Source organism: Typopeltis vanoorti, chromosome 5 (genome assembly GCF_054136105.1).
Source record: "Typopeltis vanoorti isolate ZY-2024b chromosome 5, IOZ_Tvanoo_1.0, whole genome shotgun sequence".
In the NCBI taxonomy this organism is placed as follows: domain Eukaryota; kingdom Metazoa; phylum Arthropoda; class Arachnida; order Uropygi; family Thelyphonidae; genus Typopeltis; species Typopeltis vanoorti.
In genome coordinates, this window is record NC_143553.1 from 110,154,145 (window position 1) to 110,173,194 (window position 19,050).

General features: G+C 36.0%; 1 protein-coding gene across 3 annotated transcripts in view; it reads right to left on the reverse strand.

The window, feature by feature from the left end:
• The window catches only part of LOC150106717 (protein diaphanous-like), a 303,611-nt gene that overhangs the window by 84,632 nt on the left and 199,929 nt on the right, over positions 1-19,050 (reverse strand). The window lies entirely within an intron of this gene.

Below are 19,050 nucleotides of genomic sequence, written 5' to 3' on the forward strand. Positions count from 1 at the left end.
AGGTTCAAACAGTACCTTACGTTGATATTTTATTAAGTTCTGATGTAAAGTTGTAAGGGTAACAGAATGTTAAAAGTATTTCTGCCTCAAGTTAAGAGGATTAGACAAGATTATGTTGGCGACTTGATAGCGAACACAGGTACTGAAGGTCATTCAGATGTGGAGATTTTGCTGCCAAAAACTGAAGGATAAGACAACAGTGACATCAGTTATTTACAGAATATTCAGGGGTCTCCGACCCTAAAACAAGGAACCTTCGGAATTGTATAAAAGAGGTCTTCAGAATTCTAAAAAAGTGGAGTTTTTTTTTTGTCTTTCTGCAGTTTGTTGGCCTGCTCGGACTTCCAAGATTTCGTCGGAATGTGACCCCTAGGCACAGGGAAACCAGGAGAGGCAGATTATTCTTTGGAGATGTATTTACAGTAACAGAACGTGCTGCGTGCGACCAGATACATGGCGCCTACAGTAGATCCAGAACTGACTGTGAGCTATGCCACAATTCCCGGAAGAGGACTACAGCAGGACAACCCAAAAGCTGTTCAGCAAAGACTAGTATATAGGATGGAGGAAAGTAGTCAGCAGGACTGCCACAAATCTTCAAAGCTGGTAGGACTGTATATATTTCTGCGAATTTGTGAGTAGATTCTATTGTATTAACACTGAGGTAATAGTTAAGAATTGTATGTTCACTGAACGTAGCTTTGTTAAGATAATTGTACAGTCCCTATAAGAAATAATTGAGGCTGAGAATTAGCCTAGTATATATATACATTAAGAAGAATGTTGGCCTAAGATATAGACTGTGACAGCCGGTAATTGCCTATATTTTGTAAAGCAAGTTATTTAAGCATTGTGAATATCTGGTCTAAATTGTAAGGTTATGATTTGAGTTCAAAATAGGCATCAGAGAGAAATTGTTCAATTGTATATTACGTTGTATAGTTGCTTAAGGTAAAATAAACATGTTTTGTTTGTTTAAAACTATCGCCTGATCTTTGACCAATGCACTGTCTCATAAAAACAACCGAACCTGTGTGCTTAAATTAAAGAAATTGCCACGACTGACTATTGAAGTAATTATTTTAGAAAGTGATCTATTCTGTAAGTGTTATATCTAATCTTCTCATGCTATAAAATTAATTCAGGATGGCGCAATCGAAAATCGATATACATTTTTTCCTGAGTTACTTAGCGTGGGAAATAGTTAATTGTAATCGTGAGTTGCCTATTCCAGAGGCCTTCTCACTAACAGCGCTAACACTTGTAGAAAGTATAAAGGATTATAAGCAGAGATTAAGTTAATCGGATTAACAGAGAGTCTGAAGTTAAAGTAGACATAGGAAGGATAACAACAAAAAAAAAAAAAAATTAACATAAATAACAAGTAACCCAAAATATTACAATGCCGCAACAGACATTATTTAACAGTAGTAGTAATAATAACAAAGGTAATTTAATGAGAAAATCTCAAACTGCTTCTCTTCAGTTTTAATGATAAGGATAGTGGGGATGATCAAGTATCTCCTGCTTTTCCTCTCAGCTTCTTTGACCTTTTCTTAACAGAAAAGATCAAAGGTCATTCTTCCAAATATACTGCAGGTGTCAGTTCACTTCTTGATAACTCAAGCCATAATCTGGTACAGGAAACTTTCACACAGCCAATCTCAGCCTCATATCCTTTAACACTTGCCAAGTAACACATATAACTTTGAATGAAATGAAGGTCATCATTCCACTCAAAAGTGGAATTTGGGAATGCCAGTTCAATACAATCTTTCCTATTTGTCCAGTATCTAACCTACAACACAGAAGCAAGCCTAATTAGGGATCAACAAACAAGCTCACCCACTTACCTGCAGCGAGTAGTTGCACACTGGACAAAATAGAAAATTCTGGAGATAGTTTTCAGTATTGAGACCACATGTTTATTAAACAATAAATAAAAAGAATAAAAAACCCGACAAGTTTTGTTCGTTGTAAGACTTACACATCATCAGGGGTAATGGTGTATAAAAGTTTAATACAACAACCAAAGATTAATTGATAATCCATTAGATTTTTTTTGACTTCACAACTGTTCATTAATTGAGAACCCAAATACAAAATGATACATTTGTTACTGTATGCTTGTTGGAATAATACTAGTTGTTGCCACATTCTGTGGCTCACACGACACTTGATGTAAAATCAAGTCTTGATTTTTATTGCGCTGTGTAGAGATTCTAAGCATGTTTGTAGCTTCTTTAAATTTCCTTAAAATTTAAATTTTCTTGTGAAACAGTTCTTATCAACATATGACATGTTTGTCTGTTGCCAGACTACATTGCTCTGCAAGTATACAACATAAAAGTGGCTTTTCTTTCTTTACAAAAAATATCAAGATTCCTACATCCACCAAAACCTCCACATCATCCCATGAAAAAACTAGGTGTCTATCAGATTCACTGTCCTTGTGGCATCTGTTACATAGGCCAGATGGGAAGGTCAGGAGAAATCTGCATAGCTGAACATATAAAAGATGTCAAAAAAAGAAGGGAAAACAAATCAGGTTTAGCATTCCACACAACTACTACTGGCCATCAAGTACTCTGGCAATAGACAAACATGTCATATGTTGATAAGAACTGTTTCACAAGAAAATTTAAAGAAGCTGCAAAATTGCTTAGAATCCCTACACAGTGCAATAAAAATTAAGGCTTGATTTTACATCAGGTGTGGTCTGCCTTCATCAAAAATTTAACTGCCTCGGATATAACACACGAGCTACAGAACATGGTAACAACTAGCATTGTTCCAACAAGCATACAGTAACGAATGTATCGTTTTGTATTCGGGTTCTCAATTAATGAACAGTTGTGAAATCAAATAAAAAAACATCTAATGGACTATTAATTATCAATTAATCTTTGGTTGTTGTGTTAAACATTACCCCTCCTGATGTAAATCTTACGCTGAACGAAATTTTTTTTTTTTTTTTTTTTTTTTTTATTGTTTAATAAACATGTGTTCTCAATACCGAAAACTATCTCCAGAACTGCTTACCCACAGAAACCTTCGCTTACAAAATAGAATATTTTTTTAGTTAATAAAAACTAACTTTTTAAACGAAATCTTTAACTTAAAAAAAAGAAAAAAAAAGAAGAATATGCATAATATAAAAGGCCATTCTAGTAACAATAATTAATGTAACAAATTATATTTTCTAAAAAATCAATGCTGTTTTTAATGTTCTATTAATGTTACTATTGGACTTCTTATTGGAATGGTTCTCACACAAGAGAAATCTTCTAGCAAACAATGATACAGTCCCACTAATCACTCTGAGGAACTCCTGACTCACTGGGTATATCATTAAAAAAAAAAAAAAAAAATGGAAGGCAGGGGGGTGGGTCTTTAGGAGTAGGATTTTGCAGAATTTGCTGAGCCTTGCATATAATAATTGGAAAGTTTCTGTGGCTGTTGTGTTTGTACCTGAAGTAATATTAGGTAAATCTATATGCAAAATTCTTTCTATTAATTTAATTAGTTTTCTCACACACACTCTGGTGTGAGAAATAAAGTACTGAAAGGATGTTGAATAAGAGAGAATATTATAGATCTATTAGAACTTACAAAGGTTAAAAGCATCATGCATCCAGGAACATGTGACAACCACTGTTGAGCTGGTCAATATACTTTAACTTTGTAAATTTCAATGTCTTATAAGCAAGAACCATGAGTGGTTGAGAATAAGATCTGGGCTTCTGCATTGGTCAAATCATTTCTGCAGTTTACTGTGTGACTGTTAAACTTGTATAAAAAGCCAGATGTGACTTCAGCGGTCTGCTGGAAAACTGGCAAACTAATTACAAGCCAACATACTTTTTGTTTTTATGTGGTAACTGTCTAAGGCCTGGATTTCAAAGGATTTTACAAAAATATTGGCCAGCTTCATGACCAATTTTAAGTCAAAATAATTGAATCTGTGTTGTATACAGAAAAAAATATAACATGGGTATATTTCTACTTAACTCAAATTTTTTTCCTGTATCCTGAATAGGTTAGAAATAAAAAATCACATAACCCATCAAAGTGATGAAGAAAAGAAACACCTATTAAGAGATCCTAACAAAAATAGCTATTAAGGACAGTTAATGATGTTCCAAGGAAAATAACGTGAAGACTTCTGATAATCAAGAAATTTAAAATTATCAAGGGCAGTCGCTCTACATTAAAATGTAATGAATCTTATAATTACTCAAAGTGCCAATCCACTTTCAAAGAAACCAGATGTCTAGAAGATATATTCTTGTGGACTCATATAGGACAGATGAACTTCTCAGAGAGGATCTTTGTGACAAAACATAAGAGGAAGAGAGAGCAAACAAGTCAAGTATGGTTACAAACCAAATTTTTAAGTTTTCAAAATCTAGGGAAGCCTTAGAGAGACAGCTGAATTAGGATATTTTAATCAGTTCAACAACAATGCTTGTGTGTGATATCTATTGTTATATTTTTATTGTTAAATTCTTTTAACTTTTTTTAACCTTTGCAAGATGTATATGGTGAATTCTGGTTAATTGGGCAACATCAGAAACAGCATAATTTGGCCCAATTATGCAGTTGTCCCAATTAAGTGACGTTGCACGTCAAGAGTTTAAAAGGTGTATGTACCTAAGACAAAATACAAGATTTAACAAAGTTTTTAGTTTAGAGCATAACAAAATTATTGATTTATAGATAAACTTGAACATTTGGCCTTAAAGTAAAATTTGTAAAGTAAAGTAACATTTGCCATAAAATTAATTTCAATTATATACTATGTATTAAATATGCATGCAGTTTTTAGCAGTTAATGATATTCTAGAAATGGATCATTTAGTGCAGATATAATATTGCCTTCTTGCATGAAATAGTCGTAATCCAATAATAAATTTTCTAGCATTTTGGGTAGTCACTTATTCAAGCTCGAAAATGTCGTCGTCGTCACTTTTCTTTTCATCAAATGTCCTCTGATGTTTTGCTTCATTTTCCTCCTCAAAATCTTCATTTTCATTATGGTATGAAAATGATCATTTATGGATGCATAAGCTTCATAATTTCTGATGTAGTTCATGCCTAATGGGATGCCATTTTCACTATCAGTCATATTCTGTACAGCCATGACTGAATGCTTAAAACTACAGTGATCAAAATAGTTTTGAATGGTCTTGTTGCTTATTTTCCATACTAACTATCAGCCGTAAACTGCAGAAGATTAACTTTTGCACTGACCTCCTTAACAACTATCAAGAACCAGTGAAATTTTCCTTGCTTTCCATTGAATTCTTAAAAAAAAAATCTATCATCTAGCATTTTTTGGTTTGCATGGTACTGAAATGCTAAACTCTCCATTCTAATTCCTTTAAAGCATGAAGGCCTTTTTCCAATAATTAACAGCTTTCGTTTATCAGTTCTTGACATATTTGAATAGCATCATATTATTACACCTTCCATTGCTTTCATTGATCCAAACAGCATAGTGTGTTCATAACACTGGGAACCATCCAATGTGGCACAATAAAATTGCCCTGTTATTGCAGGTGTCATTGGTACTAAATTTTTTAATCAAGATTACTTAATTTTTCTAATACTTCATGTTGAAGAGGTTACTGGTTGGCCCAATCAAATGCATTGTGTCCCAAATAAACAAAGCAAATTCCTGTTATATTCTCATTGTGATTTTGTTCTTTCAGACTTGTCCTAATAAAATGGCTGCCCCAATTAACCAGTAGACGTATAGTTCTTAATAATTTCTATTTTTTTTGGTGGGGGGAGTGAGTCCAACATTAAGTGTAAGATTTGGGCGATGCAGAACTTCCTCTGAAGAGATGATCAAATTTAACACTCATCAATAACCTGCATCATTGAATCAAGTTGAAGGAACTTGAATCAAATGGAACCATTTTTCCTCAATGTCCTTATCAACATCTCTTTTTTTTTTGCAAATCTTCCTTCTCTAATCAGTATATCCATCACACTCTGGCTTGCTATCCCTTCACAGAAGTATGACATTATTGAATACCTTCTTTCAAGAACTCATATTACCTGTTCTTCATCTGATCTACTTCAGAAAGAAATTTCTACAATCAAAGAAACAGCAATTCTCAATGGTTATAACCCCAAAATAATAGAGAAAATTATACTCACATAGAAATTGTTATCATGTACATTGAAAGCACTTCAAAGCGTATTTCTCATACTTTGAAGTTTAATATTTCTGCAACCTATTAATTCAATTAGCTCTATGATACTATCTCCAAAAGATAAAATTCCACCTCTACTGTTACCTGGAGTGTATTTGGTCCCATGTAGCTGTAAGACGTAAGTTATTCTATTTTGGGAAACAGCCTTATCTGTTTCTGTATGCCTTTCTGAACATTAATCCTACATTGCCTAAAATTGCAACAAATTGGGCTAGCAGAACCTGGGACTAGCCACAGAATCCTTTGGAATGACACCAAATTAGGACATAGGTGTTCCCATAATTATGAGCATCTCTTTAAAGAAAGTTATGATGTAGTTCTGCACTACTCTAATCTCATCCTTAATAATGGACTCTTCATGCCAAAAATCTAGGAAATTATTAAGAACTATACAGTTTCATTTTTTACTATAATGTTTTAATAGGGTGGGTCCATAAGTTTCCAGCCTGACTTACTTTGAATTAACATTTCTATGCCCTTGAAAAAATAGTCTGTACTTTTGTCTGCAAAATGGCCTAAAACTGCATCTTTCACCTCATTGTCATTTGCAAATTTTTTTCTCCGAGGTCTTTCTTCAGTTTCAAGAAGAGGTAGTAGTCACCGGATGCTAGATCTGGGCTGTGGGGTGGGTGTTCAATTTCCTGGAAGTCACAGTCCAACAATAGCTGTATGGACTGGAGCATTGTTGCGAAGCATGCAAACACCATGATTCAGCATTCCTCATCTCTTCTCCTTTATGACGTCGTACAGTTTGTGCAGGAGTGAAGCATAATATTCTGCATTCATGGGGCATTCCTTCCCTTGAAGTCAATCAAGAGAATTCCCTGGTAATCCCAAAAGATTGTTACTATGATCTTCTTGGTGGACTGAGTGACCTTGGTTTTTTTTGGCAGTGCTTCACCTGGTTTGTGGCACTCCATGCATTCCCTTTTGGAAAGAAAATCATAATAAAGGAACATGGTTTCATCTCTGGTGACAATGGATTCCAGCACTTCACTGATTTCCTTGCCCATAGGAACCAAACACAACATAGCATAACCAGACTAAAAAGGGGAGAGGAACAGGACAAACTAATGTCGAAGTAACTTCAGTTTTATGTGACTCCTAATCAAGAAAGGTTTTAAAAAGCTACAGTACTATGGAAAGGCTAAGGGGATTTTTTAAATTAATTTTTACATAATCCAAAAATTCTATGCTAGAAACCAAACATAAAACGTTTTCAAGCTGCTCTCCAAAACAGGGGATCTCCAAAATAAGCAAGATGGTGATTTTATATCAGACAATGAGATTCACTTCACCCAGAGTCACAAACTTTCAGCCCACAGTAGAGTTTGAATCTTCAGTGTACAATTATACTAACCACTCAACCACCCAGGATAACAAGGACAAATTAATGTCAATAGCAGGTAGAACTATGCACTGAAAAACTAGCTTATTCATCACATCTATTGTTCACATAAATAATAATAATCTATTGTTTATGTGAACTTCAAAACAATGATCTTGCAATTAACTGATCCATATATGTAAATTGGCTTATGGTTGAGTTTCATACAATTGTACTTCACTTATCCAACCCTTCAATTATCAGAATGGCAAACTGCCTTTCCATTGTAGTTGAATAAATGGTAGATTACTGAATGTAATGCATTATAATCATTATAATGCTCTCTAATAACAAACTTGTAGGGACCACAGGAATAGTGTGTTATATGGATAGTTTATGCAGGACTTTGGATGATACTTTTAGTTTTTATAGTGAGAAAGCCTGTTATAATGGCATCTGATATAGCAAGAGTCAACTAAACATCATCATCATCAAATTCCTGCCATGCACCCTCAAGGGGTGTACAGGATATGACAGTACTACGTGAAAAAATTACATCATTACTAACTTCCTATCTACAATTTTCCTCCAAATCAATCTGTTACTTGTCAAGACTCCAACATTATCAGATCTTATATTTCTATCGTCTAAGGCACTTTGTACAGTATCAATCCACCAATATCTTGGTCTTCCTCTGGGTTGTTTTCCTGCAAACCTGGCAGAGAACACTTGTTTTGCTAATCTTTCCTCTCCCATTCTATTTAGTGACCATACCACCTGAGATTAGCTCTGCTAACGCATTCCTGGATGCTGACAATGTCAAGTTCTTTCCTAATATCCTCATTTTTAATATGATATTGCCATTGATGCCATCTGTTCACGCCTCTAATCTTTCTCAGGACTCTCATATCTGCGGTCTCTAGTCTTTGGTCAAGTGTTTTACTTCTGACCCAGCTCTCAGATCCATAAGTTAAAACTGGTTTGAACACTGTCTTGTATACAGCTAATTTAGTGTTCCGACTAATTTCTCTCTTATTCCATATGAATTTATTCAATTGACTTCCCACATACCAGCTTTGCTGATTCTGTTGTCTATTTCTATATTTAATTTACCATCTTCAGTAAATGGTGCCTAAGTAGGTGAAATGTTTTACTTGTTCCACACAACACAGTTGACATTTTCAATGATTCTGCCTATTTTCATTGTCTTTGTCTTTTTATTGCTGACCTTCATACCATATCTATTACAAGAGCTATTCAATTTAGTCAGAGAATCTTGCAGACTTGTAGCGGATTTATTTAGAAGTATAACATCATCCGCATATAGCAAAGAGCTGACATTAACATCTCCAATTTTGATATCAGGTTTAATACCACTTTCCTTCATAATGTGATCCATATAGATAATGAATAACAGAGGGGATAATGTACATCCTTGTCTCACACCAGATTTAACATTAAACCATCTTCCTGTACTTCCTTCAATTCTAACTGCTGACTTACAACTCAAATAAAGACTAATTATTGCTTGATATAATGCCCCATTGACACCATATAACTGCAGCGCATTGAATAGCTTCTCTCTTGGCACCTCGTCATATGCCTTTTCCAAATCGACAAAACTTAAATACAGATCTTTGTTATATTCCCATGCTTTCTTGACTATTTGTCGTAAAGTGAAGATCTGCTCCTGACAGCCTCTATTTGGCCTGAATCCAGCTTGTTCTTCACCAAGCTTTTCTTCCACAATTCTTCTCAACCGTTTCTCGAGTATACTATCATAGATCTTGGCAGGAACACTCAGTAGGGAAATACCTCTGTAATTCTCACATTCAGTTTTATTTCCCTTTTTATATATGGATGCTATGAGAGCTCTACTCCAATCATCGGGAATTCGTCCCTCTGTCCAGTCTTTCTGAACTATGCAGTGCAGCCACTGTAAGACTTTTATACCACCATACTTCAGCATTTCTGATCGAATATCATCTACTCCTGCTGCCTTTCCACATTTCAAGCCTTTGATGGTTTTTTCTACTTCAAGTATGGATATGTATTCCTGACTGCATGCCTGGTCAGTGTTTTTTTATCACTGTGCTGTCATCACTGCTTGTTTCATTTAGCAGTTTTTCAAAGTAATTACTCCATACTTCAAGGATATCTTTTTCTCCTGTTTTCATGTCACCTTTATCATCTCTAACTCCTTTTACAGCACTCTTTCCTCCATTCCTAAGATTCTTCAACAACCTCCAGAATATTTTGCCACCTTCTTGATATTTATTTTCTATATTCTTGCCAAAGTCCTCCCATGACTTTTGTTTAGCTAGTTTTACACACTGTTTAGCTTTGTTACATTTGTCTCTGTATTCTGTAAGAGTAAAAGCTGACATTTGCCAGGAACTTTTGATATGCTATCTTCTTTTCCATCACTGCCTCTTTAACTTCCGGTGTCCACCAGGGAGTTCTGATTTTTTTATCCTTGCACACAACCGCACCACATGCCTCTCTGGCAGAATCAATCAATGAGACTTTTCTTATTCCTAGCCTCTTCTCTCCATGTGAATTTGTGCACATTTTTATGTTGGAACATGGCGTTAGTAATAACCAGTCCATGTCCTGAGAAGAAATCCAACAGATATTTGCCATTATTAGCTTTGCTCTTTTCTCCAAATTTTCCCAAAATATTTTTGTATGTCTCGCAATCATTTCCTACTCTGCTATTTAGATCCCCAACTTTTCCTTTTTCATTGTGTCAGTTGCTTTTTCTAAAGCGTCAAAACATTCCTCCACTTCTACCTTAGTAGAACCTTCTGTGGGACCATAGGCACAAATAAGTCTCATTGTCCAGTTCCCCATTCTCATATTTGCCCACATTACTCTACTTGAGACTGACTGCCATTCAAGAAGATTAGCCTCATATTTTGTGTTGAATACTATGGCTACTCCTTTTCCTTGATTGTCATTGCCTGAATATAACATTTGTCAATTAAACATTATTATTATTATTATTATTGTATGGACACCTCCATGGAGTCAGAAGGCTCATCTTGGAAGACCCAATCTTTCCAAACTCTCCTTGAATCCATTAACTGACAAAACACTCATAACTGACTCTGGCAACCCATTCCACTGATTCACAACTCTCCAACCAAAAATCTATTCACACCACTACTAACCACTTTTTTTTATTCAACTTCTAGGGATGATCTCTTGTTCTGGGCCTTCTAGTGAAGTGCTGAAACATTTCCCCTGCATATATCCCATAAAATCTTTAAGCAACTTAAATGTTTCTATCATATTCCCTGTTTTTCTCCTATCAACCAACTTCTGCAAACTACACACCCTCAATATATTCTCACAGACAACATTCCACAGACACACACTATCTTGGTTGCTTGCCTCTGAATCCTCTCCACCACTTCCTTATCCTAAAGAAACCAAGGAGACCAGACCTGAGCACAGTAATCTAGATGTGGACATATTAGGGCCTTATAAAGAGGAATAAAGTATCTCTACTTGTTAATGTGTTCTTCAATAGCTAAGTAATCTTAAGAGATACCTTAGCAATCTTAGCAATATATCCTCTAAACTTTAACTCTGTCTACTACCACCCCTAAAGCTTTAACTTCATCAATTTCCTGCAGTACAGTTCCATCAGTGTGGTACACAGCTTGTAATCTATTTATGCCAAAATGCATATCTTTACATTTCTAAACATTAAGCTGACATCCATTATCTTTTGTCCATTCTGACAGCTTATTTAAATCATCCTGCAAGCTCTATTTTGCCTCAATTCAATATTACTCTATCTAATTTTGAATCATCAGCAAAACAAGTGAATATTTCGTTTCAAGTTATTTCCTATATCATTTATATAAATTAAACAGTAGTTGTTCCAGCACTGAATCTTAAGACACACCACTAGTTATTTTTTGTCTTGATTCTGCCCCTCCATATACCACTTTTTGATATCTGTCCAGCAGCCACCATCTTATCCACTTAACCAGTATTATATCCATTCCCATTTGTTCTAATTTGCATAACAGAGTTCCATGTGGTATTCTGTCAAATGTATTTGCAAAATCCAGCAGAATCATTGCGTAGCCATTTCCTTTATCCAACTCTGCTATTACTCTATCATAAAAAAAGTCAGCAAAATTACTAAGGCACAAGCAACTGACTGATCACAAAGCCATGCTGCACCTCACAGAGTATCATATCCTGATTCCCATTTTTGAATTCTCTGTTTGAGCGATTTTTCCAGCACTTTCACCATCATTCCTGAGATACTGATTAGTCTATAATTTGCTATTACAGTCTTAGAACTTTTCTTATGCAAGGGAATTATTTTGCCCTTTTTCCATTCACTTAGAGCTCTATGAGACTTAAAGAGCCTAGTCAGGGATTGCCAGTTATTTTGCATATTCCCACAAAACATGAGTTGATATCACATCTAATGACAGCTGTATTTCCAATAAGATTCTGCAATATCCAAAGAAACTCCAATTCATCCACCTCTATTTCCACATAAGTCACAGCATTAACCTCATTTGTATGACATACCCCTGCAAAGTGGTCACTCACTAACTCAACTATTTTATCTGTTTCTGTAACTTCATGCCCATTAGCACTAATTAAGGATATTCTTCCTCTTACTTGCTACATAGCGAAATAACTCTTTGGGATTTCCTCTAACCTACTCAGCTACTTTCTTCTCATAATTTGCTTTTGCCTTCCTTACCATACAAGGTCAGCCACCTAATATACCCTCCACAGTATTTTCTTTTCTGAAGCTCATACTTAATGCTATTATTCATCCATCTAATTACTACCTGATTAATCTGTCTTACAATAGGTATACAATTTAATATAGCTTCCCATAGATGCCCTTTAACTATCTCCTAAGCTTGTCATAATCACTTGCCTTGTAGTTCCACACATACCCCTTCTTGACAGAATATTTTTCATTTTTTAAAATCTTTCAAATAAAGACTGCATGGTCACTTTCCCCAATCAGAGGCAGTCACCTGAGTTATGGATAGTTCTTCTGATCCTATGACCAGGTTCAGTACCTTGCACCTTGAGTCTCCTCTATCACATGGCAGGATGAAAATGGAATTTATACACCTACTGATTCAGGTAATTATTTCTCAGTAGGTGTATAAATTCCATTTTCTTCCTAACATGCGATCTTTCTTCCTTCTAGTCCATATCTCCATAGTTGAAGTCCCCATAATAACAACTCGACCTGCACCCATTATACTAATTTGCTGATGCATATCTTGCAGATCATTCCTTGAACCTGCTGACCTATAGCATATTTTGTCTTATTGGCCTTGATCTCGCACTAGACTGATTCAAATGAACAATGACCCTCCTGCCTATCTTCTATTCTTTTTTTGGCAGCAATTCATCTGCTATCATCAGCACTATCTCTCCCACCATCTTATCCTCTCTATCTTCACTGAAAATACTAAACCCTTCACATTTTATCCCCATAACTACACCATTTGCTGTTAGCCAAGTATCACTAATACCTATAACTTTTGGCCTATACGAGGGTGGTCTGAAAAGTTCTCAGCCTAACAATGAAAAAACAAATTTATAATTTCAAAATTATTTTTATTTTTCAAAATAATCTCCCTTAAGACTAATACATTTATTCCAACAATGCTCCAATGTAAGATCTGCAAAATACCCTTCAACAGCTGCAATCACCTCTTGATTCAAAGAAAAATGCTGACCAGCGATTAAGAGTTTTAGTTTTGGGAAGAGATAGAAGTCAGAGAGAGCCAAATCTGGGGAATAGAGTGGATGTTCCAACAATTCATTGCGCAGATCCCTTAATTTGCCAAAACACCTTTGTGCATTGTCCTGATGAAAGATGATTTCTTTCTGCAAACCGGGTCTTTTCTCACAAATTTTTTTGTCTAGTCTGGTTAAAAAATTGGAATAATATTCTTCGGTTATTTTACCCTTTTCAAGATAATTAATAAACAAAATGCCTTTAGCATCCCCAAACACCGATGTCATGACCTTTCCTGCTGATGGAACTGACTTTGTCTTCTTTGCCACTGAACAAATGGCTTCTGTCCACTGTTTTGAGTGCTGTTTGGATTCTGGTGTGTAATGGTGAATCCAAGTCTCATCCATAGTAATAAATTAACACACAAAATCAGTTTTATTCTTGCTAAAATGTTCCAAGCACTGTTCAGCGATTTCATGCGAGTGTGTTTTTGATCTCCTGTGAGCAACTGCAGCACCCATCTTGCGCAAAGCTTTTTCATTTGCAATTTTTCATGCAAAATATATCCTATACATTCTTTTGAAATGCCTATAGTCTCAGCAATTTCACGCACTTTGACTCGCCGGTCATCCAATATTATATTGTGCACTTGATCAATGATTTGTTGTTACACAAAGTGTAACAACAAATCATCCACTCAATTCATCAAAAAGTGTAACAACAAAACATCCACTCTATTCCCCACATAGGCCATTCAACCTCTTCAATAAAAAATTCCACAGAATTTCACACCAAAATAAGACTTTCAACTGCTGAAAACTCGCATGCTAATTAGCTTCGACATCATCTCTCTCTTCACCAATATTCCCCATAAAGAAACTGTAGACTTGTTAAATCAAAAATTTCTGTCAGATATTGTTGAACTTTTCAGTTTGTTATCACTTCCGGTTACTTCACATGGAAAGGAAAAATCTACAAGGACCCCATTGCTGTTCCCTCCTCTTGCTAGGAGGGAACAGCAATGGGGTCCCCTTGTCACCCAACTTGGCAGACCTGTTTATAGAACATCTTGAAGAAAAAAATTCTTGCATTTAAATACAAACCAAAACTCTGGCTTCGATATGTCAATGATATCTTTGCAGTCTGGAGTCATTCTGAACAAGAGCTACTTCAGTTTTTAGATAAAATCAACCTTCTTCATCCAAGCATCAAATTTACATTAGAAAAAGAATCCCCACAGGGCATCCTCTATCTGGATTTACACATCCAAAGAAACGAAGACGGTTCCATCTCCACCTCTATCGCAAGCAGACATTTTCAGGTCACTACATTCACCATACTTCTGCTCGTCATCCTTCTCAAAAATTTGGCATCATTAAATCATTGGTAACCAAAGTACACAGATTTTGCTTCTCCGAGGATTCTCTAAAACAAGAATTGGAAATAATCAAAAACACAGCCACTCTAAATGGATACAATCTTGAAACAACTAAAAAAATCATCAGCAACTTCTCCACACATCAACCTAGACAAGAACAAGCCCATAGGATTCCCATACCTTATATCAAAGGTATCTCTGAACGGCTCTCAAAAATTATGAAGAAATGCAATCTTGCTGCCACCTACAAACCCATCAACCAGATCCACGACTTGTTACCGTCGCCTAAAGACAAACTTTCACTTATGCTGCTACCTGGTGTACACGAGGTTCCATGCTCCTGTAAACTCTCTTATTATGGACAGTTTTTAAACTCATTTCGGAACATCAAGACCATATCCGCCTCATCAAACAGCAAAAATCAGGCCTCGCTCCACACGGAGTTGAAAACCCAAACCACATAATCCACTGGGAAAAGACAAAACTCCTACACAGATCTTCATATAAATATGAACGCTTATATAAAGAAAGTGCTGAAGCCCTACTTCACAGACCAAAATCTAAACCGCAATGATGTTCTTGCCATCCCTAAAGTATGGGAAATTATCAAACAAAATTTTTTAAAAATAACTTAATTGTAATTTAATTTAAGCTCAGGCCGCAACGTGGCACTGCACGCAATTTGGATTCCATTGTACATACGTACCCTATCCTTTGTGTCATTTCTAGTATTGTTCTACTGTACTGATGATGTCCTAAGATACCTAGGACAAAATATTTATGTAATAAAAAAACCTACTAATGTGGTTCACGTGTGTTAAATTTAGTCACTTTTTGTACGTCCTTCATATGGATCATCTTCAAGGCTGGTACAGTCACGTTTAAACTCGGCAGCCCATTTCTGAATTGTCAAAAACTAAGGAGAAGAGTGCCCATAAACTTTTATGAACTTCGAATGAATTTCTTTTGCGTTAAATCTTCTTTTACAAAGAATTTTATAACCGCACAATACTCAATTTTATCCACTTCAGGGAATACAGACAACACTTTTGCTTCAGACAGCTGTATAAAACAAACTACGTGACAGAATGACTTGCAATTTCACATGGATGCCTATGACAGATTTACCAACTTAGAAAAGAAAAAAAAATCTTGCCGATAGAGTTGCCATCTATGGTCGAGAACTTTTCAGACCACCCTCGTACATTAGTATTATTATATATCTTTAAACCCTAGTCCTGAAATGCATTAATTTATTAAATTTAGATACTTATTACTACAGTCATTTGCAAAAAAAAAAAAAAAATATTTAATGAAAACAGAGTTCAGTAAGATTTTTTTTCTTATGACTATAATGAAATATTCCTCAGCTGGGGGGAGGGGTGTGATTCTATGTAAAATCTATGGAAACCAATTCATTAAGGAAAGGGCATTAATTAGTCTCTCTCTTTCTGAACACAAATATTCTGAAGGTTTTAGGTACATCATGAGAATGATATGCTAAAGTAAAGAATATGTAACTGTTGAGGGAGGAGTAACACCAGAAGCAGTGATAAAAGCAAAAAGAGGCTGAAGAAACTGTAACATGATATGTTGCCAAGAACAGACAGAAGTTGTTTTTTTTTGTTTCTCCAACCTATTTTTTTGCATATTTTAATTTATTTTTTACATAGGTCCAGAAACTCTGCTCTGGAGACCAAATGTGTTTGGAACTTTTTCAAGCCACTTCAGGCCTCCAATAAGTGGGTGGCAGTCTCATATTGGGATTGAAATTCATCTCCCACCTCAAGACAAACATTTGGTGGGATTCAAATCCACAGTCTGTTAGTTGGAGAGCAGATATGCTGCTAACCACTTGGCCAAGGAGGCTTGCAACATAAAAAAAATAAAAAATAAATAATAATAACAATAAAAAAACGACAATTCTTGCCTAAAGATCTGAATATTATCATATAAAAGAATAGGTGAAAAGAGATCATTGTCTGACAAACAGAACAGAACCACATTTTAGCTTTATGATGAAGCTGGCTGGGTTATGCATTTTCCTTCTCTAATGAATGGTATGGAGAAGATTGGCATTTGTGTCACTGGTGGTAGATCATTTTCTGTAGATCATGAGGAGAAGAAGAAGGAGGTGGTATGCCATCTAGACAGCAAAGAAGTTGGATATAACTTTTTTTTATTTATGAGAAAAGACTAAAGTGAACATAACAATAGTTTCTCTTGTGACAGCAAATTATACAAACCACAAGAAAAGTCTGTCAGTGAATTTTCTTTATAATAGCATGGCAGCATTTGGAACTTCAGTTGAGAATTTCTAGTAGTTTGTTATAGTGAGAATGTTAAGTTGAACAGTCAAGTTCTCTTCCTCCCCCACCTTTTAGGAACTCATCTACATATTGGGCTTTCAAGCCGTAAGGCAAATGTAGCAGAAGATACATGCATACATCTTCAAGGCCCACCTTTCTTAATTGGGTTGTGCAGGCAGCAGCTGCAAGAGGAACTTCCAATGGTCACGATCCTCTGCCACCAAGCTCAGATTCTGGTGGGATTCCCAAACGTGTCCATCCAAGGTTTTGGATATAATCTATCCAGCGAGTCCTTGGCCTTCCACGTGGTCTGGCTTGGCAAAGAAGGCCTGCTGAGGGAGCCTCTCTTGTGGCATTCTGACCAGGTGCCTGTACCAACGTAACTGTGATCTCTCAACATGGAGAAGCAGCGGTTGAGTATTAAAGGTTTCCCGAATTGCAGAACTTCTGACTCTGTTGAGTCTTGTCAGCCCCACAACCCCTTGAAGGAACCTCATTTCAGCTGCTTGGATTTGTGTCTGCATTCTTTCGATCATTACCCAACTCTCATAACCATAGGTGAGGATGGGGACATAGATTGTATTGAATACAGCCAGCTTTGCCTTCTGGCTTAACTCCTGCTTCAATACTACTGAACGGCCAAGCTCCCACAATATTGTGCTTGCTGAGCCAATTCGAGTATCTAGCTCTACATCCCACTTTCCATCACTCATAAATATGGACCCAAGGTATTTAAACTTCTCCACCTGCCTCAGTGGGACTCCACTCGCATGTGGAGTGCACTGAGATGGTTGTTTTGAGACCACAAATGTTTCAGTTTTGGCCACACTGATCTTCATTCTGGCTTCTGCACAAACAGCTACAAACCTATCCAGGGTCTGCTGGAGGTCATTTGTGGAAGAGCTAAGCAGAACTAGGTCATCTGCAAAAAGCAGATGTCGAATGCTAATCTTCCAATTCTGACACACTCACTGCCTTGGCTCCGCCTATCAATCCAGTCCATAAATATTATGAAAAGGAGGGGTGACAGGACACACCCTTGGCGGAGGCCAACGGAAACTGTGAAAGGTTCAGACTTTGTGCTGTTTACCCTGACACAAAACTCTGGGCATTCATACAGGGACTTGATGGCAGCTAATAGTTGGCCATCTACTCCATACTCCTGTACTACTTGCCAAAGCTTATCCTGAGGAACCTGGTCATATGCCTTCTCCAAGTAGCAGAAGATAATAAAAAGCAAATGCAAATAGGATTTTACACAAGAGACTTTTAGTCAGAAAATTTAAATTAACCTTACTTGCAATTAACGAATTAAATCTGGATAACCATACTTTAATGCTAGTGCAAATATGATCAATTTTTATTACTGATGTACATCGATTTCACTGAAATATATTACATAACAGTCGGCTAGGAAGAAATAATTCATTGCAGATACACAGAGTTCACAAGTCAGTTTACTGAAAATAAGGCTTTTATCTACTAATGTAATGTAATTCAGATGGGCTTGGTTCAGTAATCAAACCTGCTAATCCAAAAGAAATTCAAGAGTATACATATGGATCAACTGCTGATACCAACCCGATTGTTGTGAAATGAAACCTGCAGGGAATCTTTTTGTTTAAATATTAATATCATATATGAGAGGTCACAAACCTACAACACAATAGTGCAATGGGTGGGAAAGTGGTTAAGGAGAAAGAACAAAGCTATTAACAAGTTTCTTGAAAAGCTGGGGGTTGTGCTCATTGGCAGTGGAAAAAATATGGGAATGACAGTGAAGGAAGAAATGAGAAGATGGTTTGATACGTTTAGAGAAGGACCATGTATGGATGTTGATCAGTGGCCGCACCTGTTCTTTGGTGAGAAGTAACCTATTAGGTCACTATTTTTTCTTCTTCTTAGCCATTCCATTCAACATAGTGAGAAACACTTAAAATGATAACACTTTGACTTAAAAGTTTATATTTGAAATGTTTTAGTCGATAAAAGGACCTCCCTTAAGTACAAAATTATTATTTTAAACTTAGCATGTAATTCTTCTTCATTCTTGTAACTTCAAACAAAAA